We start from the raw sequence: 20,424 nt of genomic DNA on the forward strand, positions 1-20,424 counted from the left end.
ACATCGAGGGTAACACGGGGAGTCCGACAGGATGGGACAACGCTGAAGGCAGGGAGTCTAAGTACGTTTCTTTTTGGAAAAGAAAATTTCAGAAACGTCTGCTTTAAGTGTTAGTTGAAGAGGATGGTTAAGACACAGTGTTTGTCTTTTCACTCTTTCTTGACACTTAAAGTAATAAGTAATGCAGGAAATAAATAGTCGCAGCTTATTTTCAAATATATCAATTTCAGCTATTGAAATAGCGCACTTCTGTTAAGTGTGGATCAGAATAGTTAAATCACTGCTTATCTTGATTGTGTTAGGTAAATAGCATGCTGAAAGGTAACTATATCTAGACTGAAATATTTTGATATTTAGACATTGAGATAATTTAGAAAATAGCCCTTGAACGGAACACAGCCCATTAGAAAGGATGGGGTTAGCAGTGAAGTCAGAGAGAAAACAAGGGTGGAGAGACTTGGTGGAATGGGGTTGATTGACATAGTTCCTAGAATTCCAAAGTGAGAAATTATTCCACTACAATAAAACAAAAAGCCTGAAATCTGAACCAAAACCACAAATCCTATATAATAAAGAGGTAATATGCATATTGACCATCACACCCTTGCACAAGATGGCCGCCCCCATGTGGTCACAAGATGGCCACTACAAGATGGCCTCAGATGTGAAGTTCGGCATATAGAGTAAGTAGATAATTTTTAACTGGGTTGTTGGCCTCCAAGTAAAGCATGTTTATTTCATGCCAAGTTAGAATCTAATACGCGGCCAGGCACCGGTCATGAAGTCCAAAGAGATTATTTGATGAAAAGATGGCTAAAGGGAAATTATGCCTAAAACAACCCAGGGTAAAAGTTATAAATAGCCCTTCATGCACCCTCCATATCTTGTAGGAGTTTTGAGAAAAACAACAGAAACATTCAAAAGGGAACATGAGAGATGCTGAACACACTTGTTAAAGAATTCTTCCAGGATCTTTATAGTGATTATTAAATGACGGTTTGGTCAAAACTTCGCATTATGCATATATTTATTCTCTTAATAGCAGGAAACCTGTTTTCTCTTTACTCCTCTTAAAAATGTTTTTCATGCTTATGTGTCCCTGTGTGTATTTTTCCCTGCACATACCAACTCTACTCCATTCGTCCCAGGTTACATACCATCGTATTGAGCCCATTTCTACTGTCAAGTTTAAAAAAATAGTTCTTGAACTTGGTATAGTCTTTACTCTCATAAATGTAATATGGAACAATTAGAATTAATTTTAAAGCATGGAGATCTTTTCAATGTTTATTTTGTCCTAACTTTTCAATGTTTGTCTTGTCCTAACATAACTCGTTACGGTACGTCGTGTCCTAAATAAGTATTATTTACAGAGTATGCGTTGTGTGTGGAAGAATGTGCTGTTTCAGTTACCCCCTCTCCTCCCTTTAAGAGGCTCATGTCACCCTGGCTGGTGTGGCTCAGTGGATAGAGCGTCAGCCTTCGGACTGAAGCGTCCCAGGTTTGATTTCCGTCAAGGGCATGTACCTTGGTTGCGGGCACATCCCCAGTAGGGGGTGTGCAGGAGGCATCTGATCGATGTTTCTCTCCCATCGATGTTTCATGCTCTCTATCCCTCTCCCTTTCTCTCTGTAAGAAATCAATAAAAAAAAAAAAGAGGCTCATGCCTCCTGCCTTTTTCTATGTGGGGTGAGCATACTCCTGTGAGAAGGGTATATTTTCCCATCCCGTGGATATCAGGCTTGTCAACGTGACTTGCTTCAACCAACAGAGTAGAAGTGAAAGTGATGTATGTCGTGACTAAGAAGACACTTTGAAGGCCGTGGCATGGCTTCTCCATTACTCTTCACCCTGTGCCAGGAGAACAGATATGTCCCAGATGGGGGCTGTTCTTTCATCCCTGGAAGAAGGTATGTGGGGCCGAGCTAGGCTGACCCACAGGGACCCAGGACTGACATGGAAAGTAAGCAAAATGTAAGGAAAGTGAGAAATAAGCCTATGTTACAAGCCCCTGAGATTTGGAGGTTGTTGTCAAGAACTGTGGAGAGTTGCCCAGCTGGTGTGGCTTAGGGGTTGAGCATTGAGTTAGGAACCAGGAGGTCACGGTTTGATTCCTGGTCAGGGCACATGCCCTGGTTGCAGCTCCATCCCCTGTAGGGGGTGTGCAGGAGGCTGCCAATCAATGATTCTCTCTCATTGTTGATATTTCTCTCTCTCTCCTCCCTTCCTCTCTGAAATCAATAAAAATATATTTAAAAAATAAGAACTGTGCAGGGTCTGAAACTCCACCCTCCTTGCAAGCTAACGGATTAGCCTACAGTAGGATCATGGCTGCTGCCAGAGGATTTGAGACCCCTGGCCCAGAGGCAAAGGGCAGTTTCTTATTCACAGCAAGACCAGCAGCTCAAGTGCCAGCGTTTGCTGGTTCCCTCAGCTGCCCTTCCTGCAGGATGCTGGGAAGAGCACCAAGTGACAGCCGCGCGTGCAGGGTGGGGAGTTGCAGGAGAGGAACCCTGAGCTCACAGAACCTGAATCTTTTAAAGGAGGGGTGGGGGGTACCTGTGACGGCCCAAGGCTTCTGAGGGAGGCATCTCTCTTATAAGGCTACTTTGCTAAAGGGGAGATGTCATCTTCATCTTCCAAGGCTGATTGCAATGCAGCCATCCTTCACAGATATTCTAGAACAAAGACAGACTGTGCCTCGGCTCACGAGGTGCACAGTCATGCACAAGGCCTGTGGGGGGTTGTCTCCCAACAGTTCTTAGTTCCGCGTAACCAGCAAAAGCCACCAAATGCATCAGGGTCATGCCCTGTGCGGGAAGCTTACCTACTACTGCTTCATATCTATCAATGCCTCTAATTGCTTTGAGTTACAAGAATAACAACAACTTACTGAGCGCTTGCTGTATATGTGCACGGCGCAGTACTAGTAACTCATATGTAACTTCTACCTGCAAGGTAGTTATTATGATTTCTGTTTTACATATGAGAACACTAAGCTCCAGGGAGTTCATATAGTTTGTTCAAGGTGATACTATTATTCATCGGAGGAGCTGGGATTCAAACTCAGGTGTTTTGGACTCCAAAGCGTGCGTCCCTCAAGCCCACTGCCGCCCACCCAGTAGCTGTTATTTTAAATTGGATAAATAGGTTCCCAAGCCTTTATGATGAAAATATCAGCAAAGGGTGAGCCGAGGAAAAACTCCCATTGTAGCTGATAGCCATCCGTTCATCAGCAAAAGCTCATTGGGTACGAGAGTTTAACTTCCTATGAGTCTACCCCACTGGACTGTCACCCATCTCTTACATTTTCATTTTGCCTGTGGGGCACTGTGCGGGCATTTTGGCCGGGTCGCTCACCCTGGCCATCTAGTAACTCTGTCACAAAATAGGAGATAGGTGAGACTGGTACATCTTTTTATGTCCTTTTTCCTCTTTAAGTCATCGCTTGCCTTTCTAAGTGGTTGCATATGCACCCCCAGTTTCTGCAACCCACCTTTTCACATCTGTCTTGTACCTTGTTAAGTTAAATGTGGTCTTGCTTACAGATTGGACTCCCCATGGGAGAGCATTGTTGCTGATTAGGCAACATAACAAAAGCAGCTAAGGCGCGGGCATCTATCGTAACCCTATGGCATTTCAGGATCTGTTTTAAAACAAAATAAACCTTCAAGTGAGTGGAGGTGTATATTCCTTTGAGAGTTTGGAATATGAAGGGCCTGATTCATATATGCTAAATTGGCCTGGGCTGCTTTGGGGGATTTGATGAAACTTTATATACATCAATCAAATGCTAAGCCAGGGGGTAGGGGTCGAGGTGGTGAACAAGATGGAAGTGGCATGGAGCTTCTGGCAAACAAGAGAAATCATAAATAGTCATAGAGGTAAATATAAATGATGCCGATGATAAATACTGCAACATTCAGCCAAGAGAGCTCATGAAAGACGGAAACGAACCAGTCTTCATAGGGAATGTAATCAGATTTCCTTTTTAAAAATTATTGTCCAAGGATAAAGAGGATTGGACCCAGCAAATATGCTTCCGATAAATAATTTTCCCCCAAAGAAACATGTATTCTAGAACATCATCAGTCTGAGTGAACATCAGCACAATTTAAATGAAACGGAGAGCAGGACATTGTCTCCAGTGCCTTAGGTTGTCACAGTCATTGGAACCTGGAATCCCGAAGGTGGAGAGACATGTTCTCTTGAATAGTATCAGGTCCACACGTGTGTGTCGAGTGCTGAGGACACCCCAGCCCTCCTGAAGCTGCCACTGTGCCTGGGAGACAGGGACGATGGCCCAGGTAAATTATAAGAGCAGATAGAAGGTGAGACGCACAAAGTCAAAGTCAGTGGTTGCCGGTACTTTTTCCTTCTCTTTCAGGGGGCCGGGGGCAGCGGGGTGGAGCTAGGACTCTTTGCTGTCCCTTCACAGTTCCAAAGGCGGAAATCAAATCTAATTTTTTCTCTTCTGTCCTCTGTCTTTTCTCAGAGCTTGAATGTTGCCTTGCTGCTTTCATGCACATTTCTTGTTTAATGCAAAAGAGCAGTGAGGCAGAGCAAACTATGACATTAGTCAATTTAGGAGAATATGTTCAAGATTGTCACCTCGTGACAAAGTAGGCAGCTGCCTTATTGTGCATTATTATTCAGCGCCTTTATAAAATGGAATTGTTGCTCTTTGCTGGAAAAGAGATTATCTAAAATAAATTAATGTGTTCAGAAAACAGAGTTCTTTACGGGCAGGCACCGGAATTGTGGGTAAGGCTCAATTCTTTTAAGAATCCAATGTAAAGTTTTTCCTTTTCTATTCACTCTAAAGAAATTTCTATTACCTCCTAGAGATTGTGGGTATGTAAAACTGCACATATATGTATGTCTGAACATGTAATACATGCTAGTATTGTTTCCTACCCTCATAATTTTCTCTAAGACACATGGTATACTGGAGATATAAACATTTTTACAGTTATACATTAATGTACTTATTTATCACATAAAATACATGTACCTTTTTATGTGATAAATATTTTAGAACTAAATTATGCTGGTCATGTAGACATAATTCATAGCTGTTGTAGTATAATACTGTTAATTTGAATTAATAACCTTGTTTTCCTCATCCTTTGAATCTGCTATAGGCATTTGGATATTACAAGAAATACTATATTTTCATATTATATTAGTTTACTCTTGCCACTTTATTATTTTTTAAAATTAGAAATACGTTTACAATTGGTCAGACTCGTTAGAGTTACTTGAGAAATTTAAAAGATGTATATTTCTGATTTCTTCCTTCTTTCTGGCCGATGGTTAGTCATGGGCTTTGGGAAATTTTGAATTGTATGTTCAGTGTGTCAAATTCAATCTCTTAATTAATTAGCATGAGAAAATGACCTTTCTAAAAGTGTGCCAGCGTTTTGGTATATAAAGCCTTTCCTATTATTTTTTTTAAATGATACGGCTCCTCAATGAGAACCACCAAAAAGCACTTACCGGGAGAAACGTACTTGCTTTCCTCCTCTGGATGGAAACTAAATGAGCCCAGATGATTTTACTCACTTGTCTTTCTTCTCTCTCCATAGATCCTGTTCCCACCCCAGTGGGCCCTGCAAGGGCTCAGCCTAAAACCACTTCTGAGTCCAGGCTTTCTTTTTCCTCTTGGCTTTGAGACAGAGACAGAAAAAACTCTTTAAATAATTCATCAACTTATTGTAATCAGAAAATATGTATTTTTGCAGAGTTGCTTGGATCCATTATACACGCTTTTATCCCTTAATCTTATTTGACTAATTCCATGTAAGTGTGACTATTTGAGTTTTCCAAATTGAAAGTTCTGCTTTGATTGATTTTTTTTTAACAAACAAGGAAATTTAGTTAACCTCTATTTTAATGTTCCTTTTTAATAATTTATCTTTTTTTTGTTTAAAATATTACATATGTCCCCCTTTTTTCCCCATTGAGCCCTTCTAGCCTGTCCCTACCCCTAACCCCAGGCCTTCACCACCCTGTTGTCTGTGTCCATGGGTTATGCATATTGTTTTAATTTTCTTAGTTCTTTTTCCCTAACTGGCTTTGAGGAATGCCAAGGAAGTAGGTGAGCTCACACACAGTGTATGTTCGGAGGAGAACACACCGGCTTTCGAAGTGAAGGCGCCTGCGCTCACTCCGTGTCTACATCGGGAGGTGTCCATGCAGCCCGGCCCCCATGGAAGGAGAAAGCACATTGCTCCATTTGTGTAGACAATGACTCAGCCTACCCAGGCACATGCACCTCAGCCAGGCTGCCACAATCCCTCTATGGTCCTAACCACACAGGAGTGACAGGCGTGCTTTCAGAGAATGGGAAATCTTTCCCTTTCCATTTTTCAATTCTGTGAGTCTGTCTGTCAACAGTGAGTTGGCCAATAAAAAAATCTTACCTTCAACGTGGCATTCATTGCTTTGTAACCAGTCTGAGGAAATCTGAGAACACACTGTATTTGCAAATGCCTCTCTAGAGGAGACAATATTTGCTGTCCACTGTTAGTTATTTGAATAGTCATAGCGTATTCAAATGACTGGAATACTTCAGGAATGTGGAGGGGAGTGGCAAATGCGATATTTATGTTAGGTGGCTTAATCCTTTTATCTTTCCCTTTTGCCCCAATCCAGTGTGTTTCCTTTGCCCATTGCACAAAGTGAAGCATAACGCTGCCCAGCAGTGGGCCCTTGACACTGATCTCTGCTTACTCAATTCAGAATAGACTAAATGGGGATGATAGCCATGGCAGGCATAAACAATGTGGCATGCTGGCTGCTTGCTATAGCGCTCATGAATGCCTAACATTAATATTGCAGGCTAAGGATATACCAACCAGTTAAGTTCCAAGTAGATAAGATCAAATAATACATTTATAATTCAGAATTCTATATAAGTGTGATTATGAAGGATAGTCTCTCGTTACGTGGACACTTTGCTCATTCCACGTTTAGAACGGCAAAACTATACCACTGACAAAGGAGCCTTTTTTAAGGTTTTATTAGCATGACATTTACTCCTTAAAACATTTCTAATAGGCTTTATTTTTGGAGCAGTTTTAGGTTTTCAGCAAAATTGAGCGGAAAGTACAGAGATCTCCTATATGGCCCCTCGCCCCCCACACCCACACAGCCTCCCCCACCGTCAGCGGGGCCCAACTCAGGGTGCGCTTGTTACAATGGTTTACCTCAGGCTTCACTCTGGGTGCCGGACATTCCTTCTGTGGGTTTTGACAAAGGTATAGCAACGTGCATTCCCCGTTACCATGCAGAATATTTCCACTGTCCTCCCAAGCTGTGCTCTGTCTGTGCATCTCTCACTGTCCACTGGTCCCTGGCCACCACAGATTCCTTTTCCAGAACGTTCTATAGCTGAAATCCCCAGGCAGCCTCTTAAGGTTGGCTGCTTTCACTTGTATTATCCATGCCTATTTATGGCTTCACAGGTCATTTCTGTTGAGCGCTGAGTAACATCCCATTGTCTGGATGTACAGCAACTGACCCATTCACTCCGTGCAGAGCATCTCAGTTTCTTCTGAGTTTGGGCAGTTGTAAAAGGAAGCTGCTGTGAACATCCAGGTGCAGGATTTTGTGTGGACACGAGTTTTCAGCTCATTTCCGTAAATACCAAGGAATGTGGCTGTCGGATTGTATGGTAAGGACATGCTTAGTTTTATAAGAAACCACTAACTTATCTTCCAAAGTGGCTGTGCCCTTTGCATTTCCACCAACAACGAACGAGAGTTCCTGTTGCTCCACATCCTCTCCAGCATCGCGTGGTGTCAGTGTTCTAGATCTCGGGCATTTCAATAGGTGTGTGTCCATTGTTGCTTGGATTTATAATTCCCGAATGGCATATAATGTGGAACAACTTTTCCTATGCTTATTTGCCATCTATATATCTTCACTGGAAAGTGTCCTTTGAGATCATTTGCTCATTTATAAATCCGGTGCTTTGTTTTCTTATTGTTGATCTTTAAGAGTTCTTTCTCTATTTTGGATAATAGTCCTTTAAAATATATGTATTTTGCAGATATTTTCTCCCAATCTGTGGCTTACCTTCTTCTTCTCTTAAAAGTGTCTTTAACAGAGCTCAAGTTTTAATTTTCTTTAAAAAATATTTTTATTTATTTCAGAGAGAAAGGGAGAGGGAGAGAGAGAGATAGAAACATCAATGATGAGAGAGAATCGATTAGCTGCCTCCTGAACGCTCCCCAATGGGGATCGAACTCGTAACTGAGGTATGTGCCCTGACCAGGAATCGAACAGGGACCTCCTGGTTCATAGGTTGATGCTCAACCACTGAGCCACACCAGTCGGGCTCAAGTTTTAATTTTAATGAAGTCCAACGTCTCAATGATTTCTTTCATGGACCACGGCCTTAGTGTTATATTTGCTGTAAACAAGGCCATGTAGATTTTTCCTGTTATTCTTTAGAACTTTTATAGTTTTGTGTTTTACATTTAGGTCTTTAAGCCAAGTTTAGTTAATTTTTGGAAAGTGTAGAAAGAATTTGTCTGGCTTCACCTTTTGACATGTGGATGTCCAGTTGTCCCCCCACCATATATGGACGTATCAAATTTTTATCGGCAAAAGTCAGTATGTGGACGAAACATTTTCATCTCATACTTTGCCTTGAAATGTTTTCTAAGAGCCGTCTTTGAATTTCTAACATGTTTGCGTTTAGGTTTTGTGGGAGGCAAAGATATCGGCTGCCAGAAAGACCGATAAAAGCCTTCTGAAAGCTCTGCTTTCCTGCTAATCCTCTTCTTGCCGTCCGAAGACTTTAAAGAGACTTTGAAATCCTCAGAATTTTGATGAGCACGCTGTTTTATCATGAAATTGTCATGTCAGCCTAGAGAATTATAAAATCCATCTTTTAAATTAATCAAAGGATCCAGCCAACCAGTCATTTCCAGGGAAAGGGAAAAGAGACAATGCAGAAAGAGAATGGCAGCCAGTCGTTTACCTGTTGTGGGCTGGCCGTGCCCCCACATGGTGGATCTAATGACCTGGGAAAGAGCTGACCGGAAAGCGGAGGAAAGAACTTGAAAGTCCTCTCAGCTGGGAAGGGCCTCCAGCAGGTGGGCTCCAGCCACCCCTGCAGGTCCCAGGGGCTTTCCATACACAGCGCTGAGCACTGGCCCATGAGTTTAGATTGGCAGTAGATTTCCTACTGGTTAATGGTTAGTTTTAATTCTGCTATTTCAAGGAATTTTATTTATTTTAGAATGTTCCCCAAACTTTAGTCTGGAAATCGTAATCATCTCTTTCTCTCTCTCTCTCTCTTGAGTTCTTAGGGATTAAGGATGCCTTATGACTAATCTAGACCAGTGGTCGGCAAACTGCGGCTCGCAAGCCACATGCGGCTCTTTGGCCCCTTGAGTGTGGCTCTTCCACAAAATACCACAGCCTGGGCGAGTCTATTTTGAAGAAGTGGTGTTAGAAGAAGTTTAAGTTTAAAAAATTTGGCTCTCAAAAGAAATTTCAATCGTTGTATTGTTGATATTTGGCTCTGTTGACTAATGAGTTTGCCGACCACTAGGCTAGACCAACCACATTATGTCCAGGGAAGTATATGGGGCAAAACGGAAGAAGCCATCCTCAGTAGAATCCCCCAATGAGTATTCTAAATCAAAGAGGATAACAATTATAAAGCTACTGTAGCTTTCATTTTAGATTTTTCAGACCTTCACTCGTTCCAAAAGAACTTTGGGAGTTTCGTTGTTGCTGTTACTTACAAAAAATGATTAATACAAATGCCATTGAAAAGAAAAAGAGATTGAAGAGAAGAGAGGGAACAACTATGCTTAGTATAAGGCTTAATGGCATCAGTTTGGGTCTGAGCTTCCTGGCACCCCAGGGGGAAAAACAAACAAACAAGATGTTATGAATAACATAGGTTTTATAACTAGGAAGATGAGTTCCTGTTATTGTTTAGAAAGAGCACTCACTTTGAGTGATGAACTCCCGCGCCCTTCGTAACATTTTTATGACGAAGCAGAAGCAGACATGACATAGCTGTGATAGCGACCCAAATAAGAGATGATGTTTTAACATTGAAACACTTGCAGATCTAGCTAGTATTTCATCTGTGAAACTGTAGGTTACCTCTGCAGAAGGTTAATGCAACCCAGAAATAGAAGACCTCAACTGCCCTGAGGACAGACTGGATTCTGAATCCCTTCGCCTGGTGGTTGTTAAGTTGAGCATTTTATTGATAAGAATCAAATGGGGTCCTTGTGAAGAATACAGATTCCTGGGCTCCGTTCCTGGACTGTCTCATTGAGTCAGTTTGAGATGAAATCCCAGCATTGGTCTTTTAACAGGTGCCTGATATTCTAATGCAAGGAGTCTAGCATTTGAGAACCACTGTCTTGGGCCCTTTCTCTCACATTTCTTTTATGTCAGTCAGATGCTTTACAGGAATTAAACAAATAGCTCGGTGTCGTACTATCCGAAAGGCAGTAGACGGCAGGTGTCCTGTATGCTGACTTAGGGCAGATGGACAAGGAATCACACAGATGCTTGGACTTCCATTCGATTGTGGACATTACAGAGCCAGACCAGCATCCAAGGCCACATACAAGGCCGTCCGTCCACAGGTTTCTTCTGGTCACGGCTAGATTTTCCTCAGGAAGCAGTTTGGAGTTTGCTGCAGCACTGGGGTCACGGATGAATCCAAATTTCAAGTTAGAACAAGTTGGAGAGTTTTCGTTTGGAAATCTTTGGAGAGAGTGTTACCCATCTCGCACAGAGCTGCCCGAAAAGCCTGGAGAATGACCCTGTGTAGGTCTCCAGACACATCGCCAGGTTGAGGGAGCTGCCTGGTGTCCCCCAGACACGGAGCCCCTGGCCTGCCATGCGCTGCGATTTAATACGGGTCAGGGGGCGTCTGCCAAGGACCCCGGCTTTGTCTCATGAAGGTTAATGACGCGTCATCCTTCCAACAGCTGTGGGCCCTGGAACCCTTGCCTCTTAAGCCCACTCCTGTTGAATGAACAGCGAGCCATGTCACTGAGGAAGCCTCAACCACGGAGTTTGTGCTTCTCATTAATTAAAGGCTCCGGTACCAGCCTCTGTTGGTTAACTGGTAACATTCCAAAGTGTATCTTGACATAAGTGTTCATTAAACACGACTGTTGTTTTCTGTACCAAAAGGAAAGCTGAAGTGGGCGTTCTCCCTCTTCCAAATCAATTTCTCTTAAGTGGAAGATTGATTCGACGTGTCAGGTCTTGCTAGCTGCTCAAGGCACTTGTGTAAGTTTTGATCTTTGATAAGAAAATAGCCTGATTTCCCCTTTTCATGAATTTGTATCGGATAAAATGATGTCACTGCCACCATCCATCACCAGGCTACGGACGGCTGCCCTTGTCTGGCCTTAATTTCTAGGTGGCACATTCTAGGTGACTGGTTTCCCTGCTAGAAATTTTGCCTGTTATTTTCTTTTCAACCTTTATGGTTGAAATTATTACAAATGTTCCCTTTCCCCCCATTATCCCTTCTAGCTCTCCCCGGCCCCCTGCCCCAGGCTTTCAGTGCACTATTGTCTGTGTCCACGGAATATGCATATATGCATACAAGTCCTTTGGTTAATCTCTTCCCCTCCTCCCCCCACTCCCCACATGTATGCTTAAACCAAATGCTTTTGACTGTTCTCATCTTGTTGTGCCTTCTTAAACTGTGATGGAACTGGCCGTAACAAATGTGTATAATTGTCTCTTTGTGGGACTCCTTGTTAACATGAGTTTGGGAATAGAACACATGTATTCTTTAGAAAAATAGAACTCCTTTTTCTCTATATTCAAGAAGAAATACTTGCCGCACACTTGCTGTCCGCCAGGCATAGTCTAAGCCCTGGGCAGCCCTGACCCCCCAGAACCTGAGAGGCCGGCAGGGGCAGACCTGAGTGAGGAGCCAGTTTACTAGAGACCCAGGCGAACCACTGTACTTCAAGGACGGGGCGTGCGGTTTGAGGTCTGATCATTGGATGAAAACCACTTTGAGCGACCTTTATGTGTTGTTTCTTCAGAGTCTGTGTGAGTTGGTTCTGTGTTTCAAGGTGATAACAATCTCAAAGTCTTAGCATGTTCACACTTCAGTTCATCTTTTGTTGTTATTTCATTTGGCTGGATTCACCGTTTGTCTTGGGACTCAGGCCTAGCCAAATGGCGCTCTATTCAGTAATCTTGTAAGTGTACATTTCAAGTTATAATGTTATTAAGACGGAGGAAGAAAAATCACATTTGTATTATTTTGGCAGAATGAACCTCAATGTAGAATGCTCATAAAGACCAATGTTTTATATTAATAATAAAAAGACTGCATAGCTCCCTCCTGTGGGTTTTGCAAAATTACTCAGAGTGGTGTTCACTGTTACTGTTCCGTAGGACTCTTTCCAGAGAGTTCAGTAAAGCACAGTGGGTTTAGGGCTTAATATTTAATATTTAATATTAAATTTACTCTTTCTGTTTCCCACTGATACTATACAATGGCTAATTTTACAAAAAGGAAAATATATGTGCTCAGTGGAAAAGTAGGCAGTGTTATTTCTTCCCAAATTTATGGTAGTATTATATACTTGTCAAATATTAGAATGCATGTATTTATAATACATACGTGCCTACCTGAGCAATACCAATTAGGTTTAAGTAGTTTGGACTCTTTAATTTATTGATGATTATAAGAAATATGTTCTTTTGTTTCCCTTTTGATTTAATATTCTTAGTAAACACCGAGTCAACACTTTTAAGCAAGAAAGCAGTTTTGCCTGTTATGAAAGCAGCATTGATAATAGGTTTTTGTGGTTATTGTTTACTGTGTAAAAGCTATTGTTTCCTTGGCTAATTCATATTAAAGTACATAGTCCAATGAACTACAGGTTTGCCAGGTAACCTATATAAATGGTCATTATAAATGTCATTATTATTTTGCTTTAAAACTCTCTTAAATTGAATATTTGTTTCATGAAAAAAATTACAAAAAATTATTATCCCCACCATCTTCTCTTTAACAACTGTAATCTCAAATGATGTCTTTTTAGAGTTTTCTGAAACCTGTTTTCAACGTGTGTCTCTAAAGAGATCAATAGGAACATGATAGTCAAGGTTAGGTTTCACAGTAATAATAGAACAGGCGCTGTCTTCACATGCAAGGAGTTGCTTTTTTCTCTCAACGTCTCTACAGGTCCTGACATCTCACATACTAACCAAAGCTGTAGGAATGCGGGCTGACATTTCTACTTTAACAGAAACCGCTCGCACGTTCTAAAAGCATCCCAGCGGCGTCCTGACCCCCTCATGTCACCTTGTGTGCTTAATGCCTACTCTTTACCAAAAAAAAATTTATAAAGATCTTTTTTTTTTTTTTAAATTAATTTGACAGAGAGGAAGGGAGAGGGAGAGAGAGAGAGATAGAAACATCAATGATGGGAGAGAATCATTGATCGGCTGTCTCCTGCACACCCCCTCCTGGGGATCAAGCCAGAAACCCCGGTATGTACCCTGACTGGGAATTGAACTATGACCTCCTGGTTCATAGGTCAAGGCTCAATTGCTGAGCCATGCAGGCCAGGCAGAAATGTCTACTCTTGATAGAAGCTTAGGGGGAAGACAATATAAGGAAGAATAAAATCCCCTGAGCACATACTCCAGAGACTAAGGGTATACACAGGATTTAATAAAAACAAAACTCATTTTTCTTCAAATAAAACAAATACATCTTTGTTTTTAAAAATATCAGCCAATACTGTGTAGAGTAGGTTTCTGTTGGGAGATATTTCTCCATGAATAGTCCATATTTCTAAATGGCCCAGGCCCTCTGAACAAAGGCAACAGTAGAAGTTTTCATAAGGAGATGTTCCAGGGTAGTAAAGCTTGGAGACGCCCCCCCTGGAGATGGGCAGGGGAGAGGATCAAACCGTCTGCCCTCTCCTCCCCAGAAGGTTTGAGCAGATCCCGTTCGGATAGCGCCATCTGGGCTCTCTGGCTGGCTCTCCCCTGCGGGGCGGTTGGCACATCACTGCAGCCCATGTAAGAGCAGTTTCCTCATTTAGGGGCGTCATCCCTGTGATGCGCCCAGTGACTGTGCAGGTACCATCTGCCGTCACCGTGTAGACCTGCGGGCATGGGCGGGGAACTCAGATGAGACAGCACTCTGGCTGCTGCTTTTGCTGAGAGCAATGACCTATCCTTGTCTCTGAGCCAGGGACCTTGTGTTTTCCGTTTGTCTGTCTGTCCCTCTCTGTGTGTGTATATCTATCTATCTATCTATCTATCTATCTATCTATCTATCTATGTATACACTAGAGGCCCAGTGCACGAAATTCGTGCATGGGTAGAGTCCCTAGGCTTGGCCGGCGATCAGGGCCGATCTGTGGGGTGACTGGCGGAGCAATCGGGGAGCCCCTGCTGGCACGGGCCTTGGCTGGCCTGGGGCCTGTGTGCTGGGGGAAGCTCCTGCGTTGAGTGTCTGCCCCCCTGGTGGTCAGTACATGTCACAACGAGCAGTTGAGCAGCCTTAGCATATCATTTGCATATTATGCTCTGATTGGTTGAAAGGACAACCAGACACTTAGCATATTAGGCTTTTATTATATAGGATATGTATCAGATAATATTATGTATCTATATGTGTATCTATGTGTGTACATACATACACACTGTGTATATATGTGTCTGTATCAATAATCATAATATTATATATCTCTGTGTATCTGTGTGTACATATATACACTCTGTATATATGTGTACATACATGTATCAATATTATTCACAGTATTACACATCTGTATGTATATAAGGCACACATGCTTACACACCATGTCAGTCTCAATCGTTCACTTGCCCGTGAGGTGAAATCCCTCTCACAGTTTCTGACAACAGTTTCCTCCCCAGACGAGAGCTGCGTTCACAAGGCAGGTGTCTCGAGGGAGAGGCAGAACCCGGGGCGGGGGAGGAGGGTGTACCCCTTTTCTCTCAGGGCCTCAGAAATTAAAACTAAGTTTTGATTTGCTCATCTGTTTTGGATTTCTTCAAGATACTTCATCAGGGGGCAGTTATAAAACATCTTCTTACAACCTGCACTGAGAGGGTAGGACTAAATGGAAGTCTATTTGAAGTTCACGCTCACCATCTTCGTTGTCTTTTTGCTGTTATACCTCCTCATCAGGGCTGCCTTAGACTCACCAGCTCAGTGCTATGCAGAGGAATCCAATAATAACCATGCCCGTTATCTCAGATTTTTAAAAATCTGATTTGATGGAGCCAATTTAGTTTTCCTGAGCGCTGGTTTTAAATCTAATGAAGCCTTCTGAAACGGCTCGTTTTCCCCCCGGGCGGCCTGCCCTGCCCACCGTCTTCGGGGTGCAGACGTCTCTGCTGAGTGGCTGCCACTGCGGTTTGCAGTTAGGTGTCTCTCCCGTGAGGCTCTGTCGGCCTTGGTCTGCGGCAGACGGCTAACCAACCAGCCCCATCGGGGAGAGCCGAGGGAGATTTCTAGAAACACCTTCGTATGCAAGGTCACCTCGAGGAACCGCCATCTGCTTGCAAGTGCCCACACACCCTTTTCTCTGCGTAGGTTGTGGGCATTTTGGAAACGGATCATTTCCCACCTCTTTCGTGTCTCTGCCTCTCAGTGTTACCCCCTCCCATCCCCCATCTGTCACCGGGAAAGACACAGCAGCGCCACGCACTGAGACAGACTGGGCTGCCCTTTGGCCGTGGAGCGAGGCAGCCCCAGGCCTTCCTGGAGGACCTGGTCCCTCCCACTCGCAAGCCGCCTCTCTTCCCGTGGCCCCTGGACCTGGACTCAGGCCCCCTGTCAGAGTCAGGGGGTAAGGCGCCCCAGCTGCTCGGCAGGCCCAGCGCCCAGAGGCCGGGACCCGCGGTGCAGAGCAGCTCATGGTGCTCAGTGAGCGCTTCACGATTTGCTCCTCCAGCCAAATCAACACAAAATAAATTGTTGAGATAATCATTTTCTTCCTGTTCTCCCTGTCCATCGGATTCAAACGCTAAGGAAGACAAACATCTACGTCCCCCATCGCGGCACATGGTGGGGGAGTCTGTCTCGCCTGACCGAGCCGGCGTGTGTTTGGCACCGTAACCCCTTGGGAGCCGAGAGGGACAGGGACAGCTGAGGTGTCGGCCCGGGTCCCAGGGCCGGTCTTCACACCGCGTGCCTACCGTGTGTCCGTGTGTCCGCATGGCTAACGGCACGCGAGGCTCCCCATGTGCTTATGACTGAGATCTACGGGGCCGTCTTGTTTTAACCAGGACGGAATCATGTTTGTGCTCTTTCGGAAACCAGGCAGCTGGGACAGAAGCGCGTCTTTCCACCTTGCATCTGCTCTTGGCCAACTTGGTGATGGACTCGTTGCTTTTCGCAGTTAACTTCCGCAAAGGCCCAGCGTCCTCTTGTTTGCCAGCCCAGGTGCTGTCCGGCGGGTGCTCCACAGCTCCTACCCGAAACGCACTTCCCCCTGAACGCCGCTTCTTAAGCGAGGCCTTCCCGCAACAGCATTTCACACTGGCTAATCCCAGGGTGCAGCGACGGAGGTCGGGGGAATGCGAGTTGAACTGCAGGGCAGATGACAAGTCTGTTCTGATGCAGGACAGCCAGGAGGCTGAATCTGTGAAGCAAGCATGCAAATATCCGCGTGGGAACATGTGTTTAAATTCTAAATAGACTAAATGATGCTGGATTAGCTTACTAGTTGTCTAAAAAGAATGATCTAGCCTGGCCGGCGTGGCTCAGAGGTTAAGCATCAACCTATGAACCAAGAGGTCCCCAGTTCCATTCCCGGTCAGGGCACAGGCCCAGGTTGCGGGCTCCACCCCCAGTGGGGCACGTGCAGGAGGCAGCCGATCAATGATTCTCTCTCATCATTGATGTTTCTCTCTCTCTCTCTCCTTCTCTCTTCCTCCCTGAAACCAATAAAAATAGATTTAAAAAAGTAAGTACCTATAGCGAAGTGACCTGACTTGGTAATCTAGCAAACATCTCCAGGCATCGATTCCCCATTGTTTTCGCAGCAAGTGTTGTCCTGAGAAGTATGCATTGTGCTCATGCTGATCCATCTGGCATACACGCGGGCAGGGCATTAAAATCTAAAGCTAACCGTTAATGTAAAAGAGCTACCGTTTCCAGCACATCTAATGGGCCCTGGAACTAAACAAACACCGTTAAATAGTGGCCTTTCTGTTGGAAGCTCTGTGCTTAGCACAGCCACATTTATTATAATTAGTAATTAAGTTATCTATAATAATAAAAGCGTAATATGCAAATTGACCGAACGGCCGAACAGCAGAATGTCTGGACGACATCCCAGATGAAGCCAGGCATGCAAAGGCCGACTCTTGCACGAATTTTGTGCATCGGGCCTCTAGTAATTTAATAATCAAGCTATTGACCAGATGGAGTTTGTCCCAACCAAATTGCTAAAATGTATGAATCCGTGTCTACTGGATACTTTTAAATATTCTATGAAAGTTTCAGCATGTGGGCTGGTATGCAGAAGTTTAACAAACAAACCCCTGGGGATGCATGAAGAAAAAATAATAAGACATCTATTTATTTTCATCAAATGTTAACTCAAAATACTGATGGGCAGTAGAGCCCATATGTTGGTTACAAACACACCTACAGCTATGTGGCGTGCATGCGCAAAGGTGTTTTTTAGGGACACATGCTTAACGGCACAGGTAACTACTGACGGAACCCGATTACTTAGGGGCTACAAACGAGTCTGTTAAAAACGCCAACTATTCCTACGTGATACGATAAGTGTGTGTATCCAGGCTTCTCCTGGGAGAACAGCAGTGTTTCGTTTTCCCAGGGAGGGATTAAGGAAAGCCTAACTAGATGCCTCTGGTCTAGCCTCAGAAGCAGTATGTTCCTCTCAGGTCTGCTGGTCTGTCCCCATGAGTCTTCCCCAACCTATTCATGGGAATTCACGGGTGGAAATTGAGGACTCAGTCGCCAGGTTCCCAGGCATTTTTGTGCGCAAACTGTGCTAGAATTCCTGCAGGAGGAAGCGCTTCCTTTGTCCTTCACTCTCATTCCACCCAATCGCCTCGAAGCTTCATCGAACTGAAAAGTGGTTTATTCTCACCACGTAGGTGGAGGTCCCTACGTGGTCTACATCACCCTGTCTTCCTCAGGTTGTTACTAGGGCTTTAAACAACAGAGGGCAGCGGAGCTCATGGGCGTTCCCTGTGCCAAACAAAACCCTACGGAGCTAGATGGGGAAGCATTAGGAACTACAGCTTCTCTCCTGCCGTGGCATTCCTCTACATGGCCAGTGTAGCCCCGCCTAGCATTGCCTCTCTATGCTCGTATCAAGATAGACACACACAGACAGAGGTGTGCATTCCCCAATATTTACCTCTCTCCTTCTCTCCTTCCCCTCTCTCTGTGCCCTCCAGCCCCCCTCTTCTTCCTCCCTCTCTACCTTTTCCATCCATCTCCTAAACTGGAATGATACCATACGTATATTCTGCGTTGCTTCATTTCATACAATGTATCTAATGAATTCCATCTAATTCATTCTTTTCAATGGCTGTATACTATTCCGTAGCGTGGCTATATCGTATTTTATTTAAGCAGTCCTCTGCTGGTGAACATTCGGGCTGTTTCCAGTTTTGTGCTGCAGTAAACGACTTTGAGCATACATCTTTATGTCTGGCTCCTTGAAATATGCATGGAAAAGTCCCCCAACTGGAGATTGCTGGTCCAAATGCTATTTACCTTTGAATCACAAGGTGTATTACCTCATGACTGCCCAGAAGAGTGCTAGCAGTAAGCGTGGCCACGAGCAGTGAGGGAGAGCTTCCCTCCATCCCTCGGCATCCTTAGGAGTACTGGATGTTATCAATCTCTTCCACTACTTCCAATGTGATGGGTAAAAAACGTAAAACAGGAATTCATTCTACCCCATTAGCCACCTGAAGCACAAGGACCATAAACAGAAGGACTAGGGTCACAGAGGTCTTTAAAGGGATTTTTTATTTTTTTATTTTTATTTTTATTGAACTTACTGGGGTGACATTGGTTAATAAAATTACACAGGTTTCACATCTACAAATCCCTAATACATCATCCGTACGTCGTATTGTGTGCTCACCACCCTACGTCAAGCCTCCTTCCGTCATCATGTGTCCCCCTTTACCCTCTTCTACCTCCCCGCACCTCTTTGCCCTCTGCACATCACCCACCATGCTGTTGTCTGTGTCCATGAGTTGTTGGGCTGTGGTGTGTTGTGTGGTGTTTGTGGCCCTAGCCCTCCTCCCCTTGAACAGCTGGCAGTCTTGTTTTCTGTATCTATGAGTCTGTTGATTCTTTAATGATTGATGGAGGAGTGCTTCTGCGTGCACCCCTTCTCCCCAATTACAACACTACCTGTAAAGTCAGGTCGTAGCCTCAGAGGAATTCTGGGACATGCCGGCTGGAACCTATGCATTGAGCCGGTGGACAGGGACCGATATTAACTCAACCTTATCGCTCCTTAACGCTTCCAGAGACACCCCATGCGCCAGGTCCTGTGTTTACCAAGAGCTTCTCCCCACCCCAAGCTATTCAACACGACTGAGATTTGTCACCCTATTAACTCACCACAGGATCCGTAATTCATTATGTATGTCATTCCTAGGTGCCCCCAGCTCTAAGCGAGAGGGGACAACTGGGTGTTGCCCCGGGTCTGAATGTAATTGCAATGTTCAATCCAGCATGTGCCCCATCTGCAAAGTCAATGACCCACCAGGGCGGACGGTAGTCCCCTAAGGGGACGCATCTGAAGAAAGATTTGTTAAATGAGAAGAACAAGAGAAAACAGACAAGGAGAACAACAAACAGGATTATTGAGAGATTTCTAATCTTCTGTTATTTGGCATTTATCAAATACAGTTTTATACACGCAAAAACGATACCTCTCATTTCTACCCACTTAAATTCACAAAGAAAGAAAAAAAGATTCAGGGGAAAAATACAGTTATTACGTTAAGCACAAAGCTATGTTTTGAGCCAAGACACGGATGCCAGTTAGGAGAAAGAGTTTGAAACGTGTAACCCAGTCGCCTGGCTGTCCTGGCCCGGCCACCCCTGGTGAGATTCTCGGGTGTGTGGGCGCCCGGGTCCCAGGGTCTGGGGGTGTGGGTGGAGCAGGTGGGTGAGCCAGGGGTACGTGCTGTGTGGCAGCTTTCTGAGAGCCTTTGACAATCTGCGATTTCTGAGGACAGAAGCTCAGACCCCAGCCAGGGGCATTGTGGGTAGAGTTCTCAGAGGAAGACGGGTCAGGAAATGGAAGGGGCAGAGTGAAGTCTGCTAGACCAGTGGTCGGCAAACTCATTACTCAACAGAGCGGCAGTTTGCCGACCACTGTTCTAGACCTTTCTCCTGCTGGTCTG

The 20,424-nt window shown here is 44.3% G+C and overlaps 1 protein-coding gene across 2 annotated transcripts in view; it reads left to right on the plus strand.

Moving 5' to 3' along the window:
- Window positions 1-20,424, plus strand: part of IMMP2L (inner mitochondrial membrane peptidase subunit 2) — a 476,087-nt gene that overhangs the window by 401,999 nt on the left and 53,664 nt on the right. The window lies entirely within an intron of this gene.

The sequence above is a fragment of the Eptesicus fuscus genome, chromosome 14 (assembly GCF_027574615.1).
Source record: "Eptesicus fuscus isolate TK198812 chromosome 14, DD_ASM_mEF_20220401, whole genome shotgun sequence".
NCBI classification, from domain to species: domain Eukaryota; kingdom Metazoa; phylum Chordata; class Mammalia; order Chiroptera; family Vespertilionidae; genus Eptesicus; species Eptesicus fuscus.